General features: G+C 36.5%; 1 protein-coding gene and 1 long non-coding RNA gene across 4 annotated transcripts in view; one reads left to right on the forward strand and one right to left on the reverse strand.

Annotated features, from left to right (window-relative positions):
- The window catches only part of LOC136834330 (homeobox protein aristaless-like), a 389,926-nt gene that overhangs the window by 241,981 nt on the left and 127,945 nt on the right, over positions 1-20,000 (reverse strand). For both annotated transcript variants that reach the window (XM_067096828.1, XM_067096827.1), the window contains exon 4: positions 13,350-13,529. The gene's annotated coding sequence lies outside the window, so the exon portion shown is untranslated. The remainder of the gene's footprint in view (positions 1-13,349; positions 13,530-20,000) is intronic.
- Positions 1-20,000, forward strand: part of LOC136834332 (uncharacterized) — a 151,544-nt gene that overhangs the window by 51,468 nt on the left and 80,076 nt on the right. The gene's annotated exons all lie outside the window — the stretch shown is intronic.

Raw genomic sequence — 20,000 nt, forward strand, 5'->3', positions numbered from 1 at the left:
AGGATGAAGAGGAAACAGTGGCAAACAATCCGGCGGTTACTGACAACAATAAGCAAAGTCGTGACTATACTGTAGTTTCAGGTTAGGAGTATAGAATGTTGATATCGGAAATAAGATTAACGTGCTGTTAAAGATATATGGTTCTAAAGCAATCAAAACACTAATAAAAAAATCCGTACCGGAGCAGCGTTTCACTTAAATTTCATCTGCTGTTGGAGAGAGATTTAATAGTGTTTTTCACACATATATTAATGTCAGTGCATTTGCTCTCTCTCTCTCTCTCTCTCTCTCTCTCTCTCTCTCTCTCTCTCTCTCTCTATATATATATATATATATATGTATATGTGTGTGATCAAGTTGTATATATATATATATTAATATATACATAAATATATTATATATACATGTATGTATTATATATATATATATATATATATATATATATATATATATATATATATATATAATAGGTGTGACTGAACTCCTTTATATGAAAAAGTTTTGAACCAAACGCCGAAATATACCCTAGTCACCAGACCCGAGCTGCGCATCTAACAGCATTTAATATCCCGAAGTAATCTGCATATTCCGTTCCTCAAGGACTCCCCATGGTATTCATTGATGTAGTGTTTGTATTTGGCGTTTGCCAAGCCATTCATACTCCCGTGAACTTGGGAATTACATATGGGAATTACATACATATGGGATCAATTCTTTTAGATGTACTTGCGTCTCCAAGGAAGCGGTGTGAATGATTACAATACAAAATAACAGATTTATGAAAGGCTTTTTCGTTAGATTTAACTTTAGATTATAACATTTTCTTCATTTGTATCTCGTCTTATTTACCATTATGTAAATGAAAATGAATACATGTATCTGACAAGGGATAATACAAAAGAGATGTTGTCGGAATGAAGCTACCATGTACACTTACATTTAACTATAATATATATGTATATATATATATATATGTATATATATAATATATATATATATATATATATATATATATATATATATATATATATATATATATATATATATATATATATCAACTTATCTATACCATTAAACCTGTTCTATAATGAAAGTCATTTATCACGATAATGACATTTATGTTAGTTAACAGAGCTTCACAATTTTCGAAGTTCCGAGACATTATTATTTGAAGGAGTCTGGTAAGGTAGAGGCAATGAGTTTCAGAGGTTATCATTAAATTATTTAGGTTAACTGAACAGAAAACTATCATCATAAATCTTCAGACTAGACTATCATGAGAGAGCTTTAGCCAGTATTTATTACACTGTTTAGTTGCACTGAATACAAATACCGAGAAAAACTCTGGCGATGGTCTTTACCAAATGATTTATCAGTATTAAACACAAAACCATTAAGATGAAACTTTATCCCAGCTTCATGAAATTATTTAGCTGCATTAAACTTCAAAATATTATGATAAAGCTTCAGCTAGAGTCTGTCTTAAATAGTTTATCTGTAACGATCACCAAATTATGTAACCGAATCAACATAAAATTATCCAGACACAGGTTCTTTCCATGAGTGTAGTTTCGAATTTCAAGTCCCGTCATTAACCCGTCTATAGACTGATGACCCTCGGTTATTTTCCATCCGTTCTGTAGGTCATTTCCCTCAGTGGTTATGATTGATTGTTTGTTAGATTTTCCCTAGTGATGAGTGAAACTTGTTCCCAAAAATGCTCGTGCAAATAGATCCTATTAATACGATGCAGAAAGGGACACCATGATTCATGACCGATTAAAGCGCAATTTTATGCACCGAATCACACAAACACGTCGATGACTCGCTATAGATCTATACAGTGCCATGAATCGTTTATTTAAGGTAATTAAAAGACAAAAACTAAGCAAAATAAATGGGTATGACAATGAGAAACCTCGTCGCTTCTCGTGGCCAATAGCTCCGAAGATTGGGGAACTAGCATGCGATACAGCAGACTATGTGAAATAGTCAGGTTGGATTGTTTTACAATTATTATTTACGGTTATGATTATTTCGCTATCATTCTCAATCTCCCATCAGAGTATTCGCAAAATAAATAAGGCCAATTTTCCATAAAAGACGTAAAATTGCTCAGTTTTAGTTCTAAATCACCATATGGTATGTTGTTTTATCTTTCATTGGACTGCTTTATCTCTCATGAGCTATAACTACAAAAGTTCTGTTAGTATTGTTCTGTGAAGTACATAGGAACCAAACATGAAAGAAATTTGTTAAAGACGGTCCTATATATTAATAAACGCGTTATTAATACCACATTCGGTGCTGCATTGCCATTACAATATTATGCTTAAAAGTTTCCCTCTAGGACGTATATAAGTTGCATGAACCTTTCTCTTCTTCCGCCCCCTCTGTCTGTCTGTCTCTCAACACCCTTTGCTTTCCCCTTCTTCCGATCTATCAGGCAGAGGATGTTGTTGGCGGCGGCGGCGGCGGCGGTGGCGGTGGTGGTGGTGGAGGTAATGGCAGTGGTGGCGGTGGTGGGGGTGTTGGCGCTGCAACCAAGGACACTCTTAAAGCTGAAGTGAGTTTGCAGGAACTAGTGTTTGCAGGGGTCCAACCATGCGACCCAGAAGGGAGGGGCCCGCCGAACAGGTAAACCTCTTTTCCCCCGATCTTCCTTCCACTGCTTTCTCTCCCCGCAGCCAACTGCAGCCGGTTCTGCTCCTTCCGTTTCTGTCAGAGGCTAGAGCTCTTGGAACCGTGGACACCACGCTTGAAAACCCCCTAATTTTTCAAAGTTTATATTCTTCGTGTGACCTACTTTTCACGGGGAGCTCTCTCGGTCCCTCTCTCTCTTTCTGTCCCTTCCCTTTACCCCAACCCCACCTCTCTCTCTTTCTAGTAAGGGGCCCACAAATATATTGGAAGGCGCGAACTTGCGAACAAACGTATCGAGCTGTTAGTGGGATTTTGCACAAATATACTGGAAGGAGCGAACTTGCGAACAAACATATCGAGCTGTCAGTGGGATTTTGCAACGTTAAATGAATTTTGTAAGTTCGAATCCTAATTTTTATTCCGTCTTTTCTCTCTCTCTCTCTCTCTCTCTCTCTCTCTCTCTCTCTCTCTCTCTCTCTCTCTCTCTAGATCAAGGAGTAGTCTTTTGGGCTTGGAGTGTCTACATACTTCACAGAGGAAACCGCAAGTAATAAATAAGTACAACCAACTAATAAAGAATGAGTTAAATGGTGAATGAATAATTGAGCAAGTAACTGGATAAATGAATAAAAAACGACCACACCGTGCCAGCCAGTATGTACAACTTTATGTTCATAAAATAATTCACTTTTCGTTCCCCATAGTAAGAAACAGGCAAACACATATGCATGGGACCTAGCTTAATGTTAGTGATTGAAATCTATGTGAAATGCAAAAACGAATATCATATATATAACACTATTATAAACGAATTATTTTTGCTATATCTAATAATGCACAAATTGAGTTTTACTGAACCTTTCCTTCCTACAGGTGCATAACAGGCAAGTTTACTAGTCATCTTTCTTTCTGTATCTGGTATTATTTAAGATGTAAAATATTGTTCATACGCAAACTACCATAACTGTTGCATCAAGTAAAATCGTTTTTTTTTTATTACACAGTGATCACACTCTTCTGCCTTCTATGTAGTTCTTACGTGCATCCGTTATGATATATTATTTATTCTTTGTTTCTTTCCTATACATATAAAGTTTGCCTATAACGCCAATGATTTTCTTACAGTTGCATCTTTTTTACAAAACTAATTTTCCGAGATCTAGATGTCCTGCAGGCAAGACAACCAGGAGAAACGTATAATTTTTATACTCAAGTAGATAAGCACAGTGCGAGTTCAACATGACCCATAGGTTTAAGTACTTAGGCAATCGACGTCGAAATCAACACAAATTCTGTTTCGGACGCACTATAAAAGTACAGTTCGTCCTGAAAAGCTAAATGGCATAAACTAATCCCTGTGTTTCAGTTCTGTGGATATGACAAAGGTTCAAACGCGGTCAGTAATTATTTCTAAGACAGTTTACACACACTAATAGGCAATGCTTATGAATTATACTGTATTCATCGAACACTGGGTTTTACTGCATTCCTTACAGTTCGTTATTGAGATTCTGACGTTAATGTTTTTCACGTAATCGGTTTCATAGGTTGGTGAGATAATCATATGACAGTACTGAAAGAAAGTTCTTTACAGATAATAAACTTTCAAGTAATCGGATAATTAAAAAGTGCATAACATTAGACGACTTTTTAAACAATGAAATAACTAACACTCACATTGACGAAAAAGAGTGAAAGACATTTCTGGGAAGTTCTCAGAAGTAGCTTTTGAACTGACCTAAGAATGCCGTATTTTTTTCAGTGCCTAAACTTGCATTGTGAATCCCATGGTTACAGTAAAAATATAACAAACACGAAAGGCCGATCTTTTCTATAGTTACTTATAACGCTGCAACATTCCTCATTGCAGCTGAAATCATGTATCGCATTATTAGGGGCTATGTTCCTATTCTTCAAGTTAAATATAAGACAGGACGGTTCAGTGAGGGTCATGTTTGGATTTTCAAGTTAGGGACAAAGCGCTAGCATTCTCTGATGGGGCTGCATTCACACTACTGAAGTCAGATTCAGTGATGGTAAGCCTTGTGGTAGACTTTAAATGGAATGCGTTCAAATTTCGGTCTACTTCCACATTCCTTGCGTTAGATACAAGGCAGGACAGGCTGTTATGGGGACTGCCGTCATATTTCCTACCCAACGTACAAGAAAGAACTCTGTTTGACTCCGTTCACATATAAGTAAAATAAGACAGAACACTTTGATGGGGACTGCGTTCACAGTCTTAAGTACGACAAAAGACAGAACACTGTTTGATGGGAACTGTTCATATTTCTTAAGTAAGAGCAGAATACCGATGGAAACTGTGTAAACATTATTTAAGTAAGATTTAAGACAAAATACTGTCCGCTGGGGACTGCAGTTACATTCCTAAGTATATTAGACATTAAATGGAACCCGTCTGATACGGGCTGTGCTCTCATTACTTAAATAAGACATAAGACAGGAACTATCTGATGGGGACTGCACTCATATTACTTAGTTAAGACATAAGACAAGAACTATCTGATAGGGACTGCACTCATATTACTTAGTTAAGACATAAGACAAAACACTACCAGAAAGGGCCATTCGCTGGGGGTCTAGACAGCATCCTTCAAATTAAATTCGAAATAGGCCTCTGAGCTCCCTAGTGCCTTAACCTAGCCTAAGTTTAAAGAATATATGAGAAAGGAAATGATAAGACCATGATACTGAATGATGAAAGATACTCGGAACGAGGGAAAACGTAAGCTGGGAAGGTATGCCAAAGGCTGTTCGTGGAGGGATGAAAGTCATTACCGAAACGAAAATGAATAAAAAGTGTGATGGGGTGACCTGGAGGGATTTACAAGTGAAGCAAATCACGACAAAGATAACAAAGCAACATTCCGTACCGGGTGGGTCATGCCAATATGAAGTTTAATAATTGAAAATTATGGAAAAAGAACCTAAAATATCACGAGAAAACACATATTCTTAGAATTATTTACTGCAATCTAAAGTATGTGGTTTGAGGTAACCGAGCATCTAAAATATTAACAGCAGAGGGAGGTTGAGTTTAATTTCACCTAACAAGATATTAAGTGGCTGGAGCAGTAGTAAATGTGTGTCTTGGACTTGTCCATTTTACTTGATCCCCATGCTTATCTGCCCTAAAGATCAGCACCGACAAAAAAAAAAAAGAAAAGATCGGTTAATCACAGAATACAAACACAATAAGGGTTAATTTTCAATACAAGCATGAGCAGAAGAGGTTGGATACAGGCCAAAGATACAAGTGGGAGACCACAACTCTGAGGAGCTACACCATAAGAGTGGTCAGGAGAAGATTTTGGCTGTCCCAAATATCAAGCAGTTAGATCAAGAATTGGGGCGACTTTATAAAAAGGACTAAAGATAGAGGCAAGAAAGTTTTTTCGGATCTTGTGCTGGTTTCTGCCGACTGGCTTCGAGACATCAAGAGTAACAATAAGCTAAAACGAATTTCCGATTAGTTTTTCCTGAAGAAGATAGACTGGTGGTCTGCAGAGACAAAACTGGGAACCGTTGAAAAAGTGAGAAATTAGTATGATTCAAAGGTTCAGAATAATTAGATTGGTCAACATCCACGAAGGGGAAGAGTAAAACCACATAAATTAAGTTGCAAGCCCCAATTCATCCGCGATTTCTTCAGGAATCGTGCTGAGATATAATCCAGGATCCTTCGCTGGTCCTAAAAGAAGCAAGAACCCTTGGTAAACGATTACAAAATACCGGAGGTGACACGCCAGGGGCACTGGGATCACTAGAGAGAGAGAGAGAGAAGAGAGAGAGAGATCAACAGGGAAAAGAGAGAGAGAGAGAGAGTGAGAGAGAGAAAGTAAAGCTTTATTCCCAAAGAGGCATTTTTATGAGATAAAAAGATAAGGACATCAAGCCTCCTCATCAGAGCGGGAACAGAAATCCTTATAAACAGATTAAAGGAAAGTACTAAATACATGTTGAGCCTGGCAGCCATGATACGTGGGAGCTGAATAGGGAACTGACTCTTTAGTGAGAAAAAAGAATGACTAAAAACCTGTTTAAAAGAAGATTCTTTAATGCAGCAGACATGAAACGCGTCACTAACTTTCATCTCACCAATATATAAGTATGGACCATATTTTTATGATATCTAAATATTGCAATATTTTTCCTTTTCACTAACGTTTAGCAATGTCACGTTGTTGTGAAACAGGATTCAGGGCAATTAAAGTGGTACAAATAAGAGGTTAGTTCTCATTAAATCAATAAAAGCTTTACATTTATAAAAACAATCCTGTATTATTTTATGTATTGTATGTATATAAGCCTCACTACTTTGAAGATATATATATATATATATATATATATATATATATATATATATATATATATATATATATATATATATATATATATAATGGATACATATATATATATATATATATATATATATATATATATATATATATATATATATATATATATATATATATATATATATATTATTACATATATACACACACACACATATATATATACATACATATAGGCAGCTGAAATATACTTTTCTTTATTTTTTGTTAAATCTATAAACCCATCATTTGCATATGTTCCTGTACTGTACACTAAAAACACCAATCACGGTCAGTGGTCTTCATAAATCGATCCGCTAGATTCAAAATGTTCACACTTTCCTATTTATTTCCCATCTTTCAAATAAACAGACTTTGTTTTGCTCAGAGTCATGGGGAAGGGGGTGAGGTTGGGAGTGATAATGGTGGGCGGAGAGCTTGGTGCATGCAGCAACATGGGACGGAGCAGGGGTTGCAAGGGGAGCCAGAAAAGAGGGAGGGGGAGGTTTTGGGGGGAGGGGGGGGCTAACGCGTTATAACAATCACGGTCGAAAACAAAAGCAAAATAAAATCACTAATTGGCATCTGCGTTGCATCTGAGCTTCGGCTTTGGGCTCCCTTTTGGTGGCGTCGAAAGAACGAGACGAAAAATCGCGTCATATCTTCCAATGCGTCGCTGTCGCTGCTTGCTAATGGCATTATGTACTAACCAAACAATGTGCTGCATAGAGCGTTCCTCACCTGTCTGCTCACCTGACCTCCTGACCGTCAGCAAAACAGACTGTAGGTCAGGTGTCCGTCGTTCTGCCTATCTCGCACCTTTTAAATTTTTAAATTTCTGTCTGACAGATGCTGAATGGGGAATCTTGTAGTATGGTTTTGCCGAGAGGTAATTTAAGTTGAGGTATTAAAACAAGCTCTCGAGATCTATAGGTCTTTGGTAAGGGGCTGCAGTGATGAAGAAAGAATAATGACAGCTGGCTCTGGGCAGCTTACCATCGCATTATTTAGTGTTCAGGCGATTAGTTAGCTAAGTTCAAAATTATTCATAAAAGAAGGAACACTACAAGAAAACTTGTGGTCGTAATAATCAGATCATTTTCAAAACTACGCCAATCAGCATTTCAGATTATCTGCCAAAATTAAAATAAATCTTAAATTTCCAGTCTACACATTCTCTAACAATTTTAGTCCAACAATAGAGAAATTCTTGCAAGAAGATGAGGAAAGATAGTAATGCTGCTTTGATGTGTCATGCTCCGTTACATTTGTTGTGTAATACTCAAGTTATTGTATTTGTATGTAAGCACTTGTTTACATGTCCTTTGATTACCCTTATTCATCCATTAATCTATTTAATCGATCGAGTATTACCTTATAGGCTTTCGCCTTCCTTCTGCTTTTCTCAAACCTAAACTTTCGATACTGTGCAAACTTGCTTTGGAAGGGAATACCTGCCTGCTCTGTAGTACAACGACAGTCAGTAAGGTGCTCAAAATATTTTGCCAATTGGGTGTCAGAGTATTTGGTTAGGTTATTTCAGCTTCGCAGTACGCTCAACGAATGGGATTTTCATCCAGGACAAGAATGACAGTATGCAGGTTACTCCTAATGTCTGAATCTACCTGGTGATGACGCTATATATCTCACAATTACTCAGCTGATCTCCCTGGTGACGTAGTGGGGGACAGAACTTGAGTTTCCATCCCAAGGAGGCTATAATATAGAGCATGACGAACGTGTATTACGTACAGAAATATACATACTATGAGGTTTTATTCGGTTCGACGACGTGTCACCTTTATATAATCTAGAAGAGAACGTGAAAGATTATAACCCCAGCAAACTGAATGACTGACAAACTTTACTGGAGCTATCAGTTTGTCAATTATTATTCTAGAGTTAGATTTTACCATGAAACCATCCCATGAAGGACTAAAAAACACTTTAAACTTAACGATAAAAAGCAATAACAATGACAGAAATCACCATGAAAAAAAGGCCTGATTCTGGCTGAATCAGAAGTTCAGCCTGGCGTTAACGAGTGAATCGCCACTTGGTCAGAAATTCTACGCGATTGAGAGGGTTAAAGGGAATCGCAGAAACGATGCTTTGGCGAGCGAGGACGCCCCAAAAATCGAAATGAGGCAAAAATAATCCCTAACTATTATTAATCGAATGAAGTCGTAAAAACCCTCTGTTCAAACAAAGGTAATTAGAGAAGTTTAATCAGCCGAAATTACCTTGATGGATCAACTAATTCGTGTTCACAAGGGACAAATAAGCATTTTATCAGCGACTCTGCTTGAGCGTGAACAAGAGGCAGGTGGATCTAGCGTTTCTCCCATAAAAGGGATGTATGGTTTTAAACAGTCCCGCTGTTCGAAAATAATCTAATCGCCATTTTTACGGAAATAATTTGGCAACGCGAAAGCCCTTGTTGATTTATAGAATAATTGGTTCCAGTGTCAGAAAATGCGAATCATTAATATCTGGTCTGTGTTCGTCGTAGAGAAATACTAATTACACTAATGTTTTTCTCCATTAAATGAATAACTATTTTTTTTAACTTTATAAAATTCATACCATGCACTCTAGGCATAAATTTAGTCCTATATATATTAGTATATACAGGGGAAATGATGAAAGTCATTTGGAAGAAGGAAACGTTAAAAATAATATCGACAATACTATCATCATTATCATTATCTGATATAAAATGAAAACACAAAAACAAATGTAGTGCTATATAAAAAAATTTCAAGCTAGAAGAAGGCAACTGTTTTTTGCAGAAAACCTTTCATACAGTAATTGAACGAGGAGGATGTCTGCTTTGTCCTCCAAAGATGAGTCCAAAGTATTTCTTTTAGCTTGTTTTCAATCACCCTTGTAATTTCCCCTCGACCAATCTGTAATTTCCATTTGATATTCAGCCGCTTTCTGCACCGATTTTGGTAGTTCAGATGTTATTTTCAGTAAGTTATGCCCGTCGACGCGAAATGTGGCAAAAAGGTTGATCGTCTGCTCGAATTTTACTGGGTCGGTTTGAAATGACAACGTTAATGTGTTTAGAACATTGTCACTGACAGTACTCATTTGATGAGGATTATAAATGATTTCAGAGGTGTATATACGACTTCTGTTTATTTGATCCCTTACTAATTGGTACGGAATATATAATCTTCATTTATTAGACAAAAAGAGAAGCAAAGAAGAAAGAGAATACACACTCTCTACCTAGAACTAATGTTCCCAGAATTCCTGATTGATTTACCTCCGGTCAGGAATACTTGTCAGTCATTCTGAGCTCTCGCAGGAGGAGAATCGAATAGCGAAGCCTTTTCCTTCAGAAGGAAACGCCGCCCTATTTGCCGTAGGCGAATAAAATCAATTGCACTCATTCACGCGTAGGGCATTCCGTCAATGCAAATTTCCTTGAATATTCCTTCATCTTGAGTTCTGTGCTGGAAGGACGCCTCATGCGTGGGCTGTACGAAAATGGTAACAGCTTTTAACAGTAGGGAAGAAGGTGTAGGATTGCAGTGAAGGAAGTTTTCCTTCAAAGGGAAACGTCCTATTTATTTTACACGAAGAAATCAATTCCATTCCTTCATAAATAGGATATTGCATCAACTGGAACTCCCAGGAAGACTCGTTCATCGTGAGTCCTGCGCTGGAAGGATACTCGATGCGTGGGCTGTCATACAGTGGCAGCAGCTTCTGGTACTGGGGAAGGCGGTGTAAAATTGCATTGATGGAAGGGTAATCAATGCTTCGTAAGAAGGAAGAGGAAGAGAGAAATATAGAAGAATTTATAGAAAAAAAATAATGTACATGCTGCATTGGGGTGAAAAAAGATGGATAGAAAAAAGAAAGGAGAGGGGGGGATATTTCACGCGTAATGGACACGGTGACACTTTGGGGATGAGCTTTAAAAACTGATTAGTCAATAAAAAACAAGTAAAAGATGCGCCGAATTTTCTTCTGTGCAACCGAGTTTTCTATACAGCATATAACGCTGTATGAGCCACGGCCCATGAAACTTTCAACAACACCCCGGTGGTGGCTTGTTCTATAGCGTTGCGACGCACGATCATGGCTAACTTTAACCTTAAATAAAACAAAAAAACTAATGAGGCTAGAGGGCTGCAATTTCGCATGTTTGATGACTGGAGGGTGGATGATCAACATACCAATTTGCAGCCCTGTATCCTCAGTAGTTTTTAAGATCTGAGGGCGGATAGAAAAAGTGCGCACGGACAGACAAAGCCATCTCCATAGTTTTCCTTTACAGAAAACTAAAAGAATAGACGTATGAAAAGGACCGGAAAAGAAAAATAAAAAATAATTAGTTAAGTATGAAAGAATTTGAAGTAATCATTACAATTCTACAAACTAATGTCAATTATTTTACCACAATCTCTTCTCCTGTAGAAAATAAACATGCGAAAAGTGAAGAAAAATTACTTAGGAACTTTCTAAATAAGAGGTTTTTACAGTTTTGACTCACAGATTTAAGCACTGTGTGCTTCAAGATGGAAATCTGTTCTGTTGGAGATATCGTTTAGAATGCACATCATTCAGAAGGTCTTGTAGCTGAATAACTATGCGATTAACGACGTGATGTTGGAGGAATGCATATGAAATTAAACATGAAATTATTGGTTCAGGAACTAAACAAAATCTGATGTTACAAAACGTAAGATGATGCAACTTCCTAATACCAATATTATAAACCATGTTCACGTTATAACCGACATTCAGAATCGAAAAATGCAGCAATAACGATACTGATCAGAGTATATAACATACTGTATATATATATATATATATATATATATATATATATATATATATATATATATATATACATATATACATACATAAATATTGTATATATATAATTGTCTGTGTGTATATATATATACATATCTATAAATATTAATTTATGGCGGTATTTTTAAGTGCACAAATATATGTATGAATAATATTCTTACAAACTAGATGAGATTACTTATCTAGTTTAGCAATTTAGCCAATCAAAGCAAGTAATATATAGATTTTTAGAAGTTTAGAGACAAAGGTAGAAAGTTAATATATGCTGATGGAGAGAGAGAGAGAGAGAGAGAGAGAGAGAGAGAGAGAGAGAGGGAGGGCTACAGATTTTGAGTTACTTCTGGCAGCTAAGGTTGCGACTGACAAATGAAAGAATTTGATAGAAAAGATAGATAGATGTAAAAAGGTTTATTACCTCTGAAGGCCTTGAGTTACTACGGTTTCCCTTAACTATTCGTCTCTCTTCTCTCGCTGAAGACTAACCGATTAGTTTACGAAGTCTGGCGTTGCTAGCGAACTGTACTTCAAAGAATACTTTAAAGTTTGCCAACCTTTAACCTACATGACCAACATTTATGAAACACGATGACCTCTGTTGTAGGAAAATGCGTGACCTATCTTGAACTTTGACCCTAGGTTCCTAAAGTCTGACCTGCTAAAAGCACGGTAGACTTTAATTCGCGAAATCGCTCGAACTTTGATGCACTGGTTAAGTAATACCTGACTTCCCATAGAGAGAGAGAGAGAGAGAGAGAGAGAGAGAGAGAGAGAGAGAGAGAGAGAGAGAGATCCTTTCATTGAAACTAACCCTTGAACTTCGATTCAGCTGTGCTTCTTTATTTTCTCGTACCACATTTACATATTTATTAGCATTTTCATTTAACTGCAAAATAATATTTTTGGTGTCACTTATACAGCTATCATAAGCATCATATTTTATTGTTCATAAAATTGAATATAATATAAGTAGTCTATTAATTTCATTAGAAAAACAATGTAACGTTTTGTCATTTGCCGTATTTCCCTTTTTGCTGTAGACTGCAAATTCTTGATTTTTATTTAATTGAATATATGAATGTTTTGGTTTTCATTTACCTTCATTAAATACTGAACTTCTTGCCATACGCAAAGAAGTTGCAAACTTATTCTTAATGTTTTGAAAACTGACTTTATGTCTCGGTCGCGACAGGTGCGAAACAACAAAGTAGATTTTCCCTTAAGATAAGAGGAATGACCCAAAGAACAAACATAAGCAAATATCATGACATCACAAAAATGTGCTGCATCATGTTATCACGGTGTTCCTGAGCAGACTGAAGCCTTTTCACCAAGCAACAGTTTTCACGGACGCGACTTTGAAAATTGTGTTGCTCCAGAACTTCCTAAATTTCGTTTATAGATGAAAAATAGATTGATAACAGTTATGCGTTTGCTGTCGAATTAATTAAAATAGTTTTCATGTGTTTCATAGGCATAATGAGTTATAATTCTACAACCGGAGAAAAGGATAGTTACCTCTAAAATTCACAAAGAAAACGTACAGCGATCGATGACGTTTCCATTGCGTAATACTGCAGTAGTGACGTTTCAATGCCGTATTAATGATTCTTCCGTGACGACACACTTTTGGACCAATCACAGGCACGGATGGACGTCTTAGTTGCTAGAGGTATTGATTTGCTTATCTTGCAGCATCTGCCAAATGTAAAAACATTAAATATAGAAAATACTAGTCTGGAATCAAAGTAAACTCGGCTTAAGATTATCAGCATGTACACAGGGTACCTCAAGCTGAATATCAATGCACTCTATTGCTTCTTCGTTGCAAAATTAACAAAAATATAAAATTTTGTCTGTATCCAGCAAATGTCCCTCAAAATAATGACGTCATCAACTTTACAAGTTCTAATGGTCGTGTTACATTTTAAAAACAAGGATACCAATTGCTTAACTCCTTTTGTTAAGAAACAATGGAGGTTTTCCCCTTTTTCCTGAACGGCCACAATATATGTATTGCGTTCTGGTCAACAAAATACATCAATGTATTTAATTAAGTATCAGCAGGGGTCCAGTGCGCAGGGGTAGGGGTGAAAATCTGTTTGCTATTTAACAAGATATATGACTTCGTAACACGAAAATGGAACGCATGCGCAATGTAAATCTTTACTGGAATTCAGGAATGTTTCGCTTCAAAAAATTTTTGAAAGCAGTTTGGCACATAGTGCAATATTACTGTGATTCAGTTTGGAGATTGTTTTGGTAATCATAAAGCAATAAAAATTGAAATAAAAGAGTCCATATAGTCCCATATTTTTGTAATTCAGCTTGGGGATTGGTTTTGGCAAACATAAAGCATTAAAAATAAAAATAAAAGTAAAAGGGAACTGCTATTACCAAAGAACCAACAACTTGTCAAAATTGAAACCCATTTGTATATCTATATCATACAAATAAAATTTGCTGCAGAAGAATCGACAGATAATCTTTGGATAAACGTCAAGGACTGTGCTAATTTTCTTTCATTTTTGGCTTTTATTGTTCTGTTCAAAAAAGTGTTCATAACAAAATTACATTTATTGGTTACAGGCCTCATCTTAACAGTATTGGGGATATAATTATATATCAGTTTTCCTTTGCGAATCTTTCTTTTTTTTCTATACTTCATGTTTCCACTACAAGTCTGGGTTTTCCTAACTTTCAACAATTTTATGCTAGTGATGCGGCCCAATGTATTAAACAAGAAAAAAAAATATATGTATATATATAATAAAGCGCATTTTATGCCCGTTCAATCTTCCGGATTTATTCTGAAGGGGTTGGGCGAATGTGGTTATTTCGGCCCATATCACTTTATTCATGACTGCATTGTCCGGCACGCAAAGCCGAATTTTCAAGGTTATATCAAAATCATTAGGACTTGTTTAGTTGACTTTGGCATTCACGTGAAATTATTAGTTCAACTGCCTAATTACATCTGCAAACAAAAACCCTTTAAACGTCCAAAAAAATGACATGAAGGAGATTTTTTCCTTTCTTTTCAACTTTAAAGGCAAGCTCTAACGGTCAGAAAATGTGTCAAAGCCAGAGTTCTTGCAGCAGAATCGAACACTAACAACCGCGCTTAATACCCTCGTTTTCTAAAGAAAGCTCACTCCGCTGCAGGAGAGACTTCAAAAACAATGGTTAGTAGGATTTCTGTCCGCTGTCTGTCTGCCAGTCTGTTTCTCTCTTTCCTTTTTTTCTTTTTTAACAGTTTTGAGTCGACAGTCTGTTGCCTTTTGTTCTGTCAGAAGATTTTAAAGAATAATAAAGAACACATAACACGACACACCCCTAAATTCCTGGAGGGAATCATGATAAAGTGAAGTTTAAACTGACTGATCGTTCTCAAGACCTTCTTCAAAGGTCTAAATTCTTTTATTAAGAAATTAAAACAAACTGTAGAAACCTGAAAACTTAGCAATCCAGCCAGCAGAAACAAACAAAAATTTTATGTTTAATACTAAACAGTTCTACATAAACTCCTCAGTGGTGTAGCAAAGAACAGTTCCTACTAATAATACCAGCGAAAAAGAGAGCGACAGACTGCGACAAGGGTTCCATTGCGACCTTATCATGTAAATACAGCCCCCAATCGCTTGATCCTCTGTTCTTTTGGCGAGAAAGGTCAGGCCCAGAAATGCTACGCAAAATGAGTAAAACTGCCCGGACATTAATATGTATTCATTCCGAGGACACCAAGTACATTCAAATGTGAATCATTTAGCCGGCCATTCATAAAAAGGAGAGTTCGGAATGTATCAGCAGGCACATGCGTGTCGTCCTCATGAAGAAAGCGTAAGGTAAACCAAAAGGTACGCAAAGAATGCACAAATAACACCCACGTCAAGTCCTTAAGAAGAAAGTGCCAACATGACTGCGTGGAATACACGATGCAAGCAAACGCACACATCAAGCCTTTAAGAAGATAGTGGACACAACTGTACATAATGCTTAAAGCGGACGTTGATAATTTTAGAAGACAGGGGAGGGTCAATGACACAGAGTACACAAACAACCATAAACAAATACACGCAACAAGCCTTGAAGACGACAGTGGTAAGCCGAAAGCATAAAATGCACTAACAAACTTTCACATTGAAATGTCAAAACTACAGCGGTGATTGAAAGTCCATTGCTACAAAGTGCCTCGTCGTTTCTAACATTATGGTGCCTTAAAGGCGCAGTGCTTTTACACCCTACAATGCAATGTTATGGATTAAATTAACACTCATAACTTAATATTGGTGGCTTCTGGGTGTTTGTTTTGCTCTTTGGTTACAGATTTCCTTCACGAGGATATAATGTCGTCCTCTGAAATCTCTCTCTTGCGGATTGCTGTGAGACTGGATGGGCTGTTTCGTAACTTTTCGTACCCCGTTTGAAAATGATCTCCGTATAATTCGGTTTTATCGAAGATCACCTGCTTTTGGTTTCTACCTACTATATTATTAGTTTCACGAAAATTTATTTATATGAATGAATTCTTTTTGGTTTTCTGTAAAAGAAAACTATTGAGATGGCTATTTGCCTGTCCGTCCTCACTTTTTCTGTCGCCCGCAGATCTTAAAAACTACTGAGGCTACAGGGCTAGAGAGGACAGCAAATTGGTATGTTGATCATCCACCCTCCAATCATCAAACATACCAAATTGCAGCTCTCTAGCCTCAGTAGTTTTTATTTTATTTAAGGTTAAAGTTAGCCATGACCGTGTGTCTGGCACCGCTATAGGTGCCAACAGCACAGGCCACCACAGGGCCGTGGTTGAAAGTTTTATGGGCAGCGGCTGAGAGTTTCATGGGCCGTGGCTAAGAGTTTCATACAGCATTATACGCTGTACAGAAAACTCGATTACGCCAAAGAAACTTCAGCGCATTTTTTACTTGTTTATACATGTAAGCAAATGAGAATAATTGTATTTCTACACTTAGTTCCTACAGACTTTAAACATGGATTTACTTAGCTCTTTTGCCATAGGATCTTAAAATCTTGCATCATAGGACGTCATGTATTGTTTCCTAAAACGACATATCGAAAACATTAATGATCTGCTTCAGCAACTTCAAGAGGGAATACGAAAGAGGAGATAATGATGCCACATGTCCCCTTTGCTTTGGTGGAAACAAATTTGTCCCTTGACTGGAAGAGGCCATTATTATTATTATTTCAGTAGATGAAACCTATTCACATGGAACAAGCACACAGGGGCCATTAACTAGAAATTCAAGCTTCCAAAGAATGTTGGTTTCAACCTCCTACCGCAGACCCCACACTGCAGCAGTACCTGATCACGATACAGAGCCAGTGATTATTCATCGCCCTGGGGGAGACGCGAACCCGCGACATCTGAGTGGCATTCCACAACACTAACCACTATACCAACGGAACAGCTTTCATGCCCTTGAGAAGTGTTTCGAAATTGAATGAGAATTTCGAGTAGGTCCAAAAGATACTTTTTTTTTTTTCGCTTCCTCAGCATGATGCATCTACCGTTTCAACGCTTCCTAATCGTCCAGCACACTATCTCTTTTCTTCCAACCCATTCAGAGGTCCCACTACAATCTTTGCTTTATTACTCTGTGACAGCTTCTATTATTATCCTATCATCATCTGTTCTGTTTTATCCTATGTACCGATAGAAATATAACACACCTGTTCTTCCACTAACCATATTATCATTCCTTTCTTTATCTTAGTTTTCATTTACCCTGAATACTTTACTCCTGCTAACAATGGCTTTCAAACTTTAAAACTTTTACCAGTGTCTGCAACTTCTCTCCGATATCGCTAACAAATTACTATGAGTAACTTCTGTCATGGTCCCTCTCACTTATCCCACAATTTTGCAACTAATCTGTCCTTACTCAAACTACTCTCATTATTCCATCCATGGAAAAATGTTAGACAGCCAAGTAGACAGAACATACGCTTTTCCTAGACTTACTTTCAAACTGAACCAGTCATGACTGTCACATGTTTTCAAATAAAAAAAACTCTACTAACTGTAAGCAATTATCCATCTTCAATATACATTCTCAACACCCTTCATAATGTATTTCTGTCAAACGATTATAAGCTCTCTCTACGTCTATACATGCTATATTTATTTTTCATTTTACTCAGAAACTTTTCACACAACCGTTCCATAACTAAACCTTGATTCCCACTGCTTTTCCTCTATCAGTCCCCTTGTTGTCTTACTATGAAAGCCATAAAAATCATACTGAAACTGAGAAACATTATATCTCTAATACTTTGCCTAAGAAAAAATGTAAGCCCTGTAATTCACTCCCAAAATATATAGGAAATTTATTCTAATACTACCTTACAACCCACAGGTATACCTTCATAATACTGTGCCGCTAAAATTCTAAACGCCCCATCTTTATCACATCTCTTCTTCCACAGCAAAACATTATTCATCTGATTCCTTTCATTAGTGCTTTTCCTCTGTCAGACAAGCCTTACATAATCTACTTAGCTACTCAGTCATCCTATTACCACCATCCTGCAGTATTTTACATGTAATCTTCCCAGCTCCAGGTGCCATATTACCATAGTTCTCATAAAAAATACTTATAAAGGGAGATGACAAGCAAGAGTGAATTACATAATGCGCTTGTACTAGTTAGATAGAAGAACAAGTTAGTAGTTTTAATGCTCAAATGTGGAGTGGCTAAGTTAGTGGCATATGTGCTCACTGTCTGGTTGAAGCAAAAGCGAAAATAGTGTAAAAGGGTGAAAGTGGAAGGAGTATTTGAGGAGTATATAAAATTCAAGGATGTGGTCACATGGTCAACAGGGAGCTGGATGACAAAATAAGAATAGGTTTATGGATAAATGACTAAGAGTAACTGAAGTGCAGTTACAAGGCAGACAAAGAATTGGAGCATTTGTAACATGTGGATAGATAAGGTAGTCAAAAATGTAAGATTAATGAAAATTCTGTTGGGACCCTGTATACCTACTTAAGGAATGACAAGAACTCTCACTGTAGGGAATGGCGATTGGTCAAATCAATCCTGAAATACAAGATGGAAACATAAAGAGGAGAAAGCAGTCGTTTGTAGGTAGAGTGACTATTTTGAAGTTTTCTGAACTGAAGGACGCAAGATCAAACCGAATGATGACTGGAAGGACTAAGCATGATATATATATATATATATATATATATATATATATATATATATATATATATATATATATATATATACATATATATATATAAGTACAGTATATACATACGTGAGTGTATGTCTAGTTTTTTCTGTCAACTACGCCTTTTCCATAAAAAGGGGTTAACCTGCCACTTCTCAATTCTCTTTTAGGATCTATTGGTTCTTATGTTTGTATTTACTCTGTTAAAGAACAACTTTTTCTCCTTAAAGTTCTTGTCCACCTTCAGACTTAAATATAACATTAGTGTACTATTTCTCCGTAAAAAAAATTTGTAATATTCATTATAAAATTCTGTTTTATATTATTTCAATAAATGCCATAGGACGTTACTGTCGTACATTGTAACTTTCGAAAATTAGTCTACTAACTCTCCAAAGCGTGCCATAATTTAAGAATTCCAGTGTAGCTTTATAGAAAAGTTCAACTTCTTTTGGTTATTGACTTGGGATTTTTATGACTCTCTCTATGTTTTTAATTCATTTCATTTGCTTTCTGTGTTGATCCATTTTTCAGTAAAATAGATTGCTTATCCTTATCTGATAACTAATATCACATTCTACTAGCCAGGATCAGTATAACTCTGGTCAGTGTTTGTGAAATCTGTACGTTTTTATTTTTTTACCTGTTATATCTTTTTGTCTCTTTTTTATACTTTGATTATGTTTATTGCAATGATGCCTTTTTGTCTATTTTCCCTTCTACCAACAAGTTTAATTGCTCTACTATGAAGCTCTTAGTTATAGTGTGATACCCGTATAGCTGCAAGCCAAGCAGGATTTTGAATTTTAATTTCTTATAGCTTAAGAGGATACTCGTACAGAGAGAGAGAGAGAGAGAGAGAGAGAGAGAGAGAGAGAGAGAGAGAGATACACAAATAAAAAACCTATCCTAAATTCGTGTTTTAATTTCTTCATGTTTTATTCTGAAAGTTAGCCATTTTTGGCAAAA

Source organism: Macrobrachium rosenbergii, chromosome 53, assembly GCF_040412425.1.
Source record: "Macrobrachium rosenbergii isolate ZJJX-2024 chromosome 53, ASM4041242v1, whole genome shotgun sequence".
Lineage (NCBI taxonomy): Eukaryota > Metazoa > Arthropoda > Malacostraca > Decapoda > Palaemonidae > Macrobrachium > Macrobrachium rosenbergii.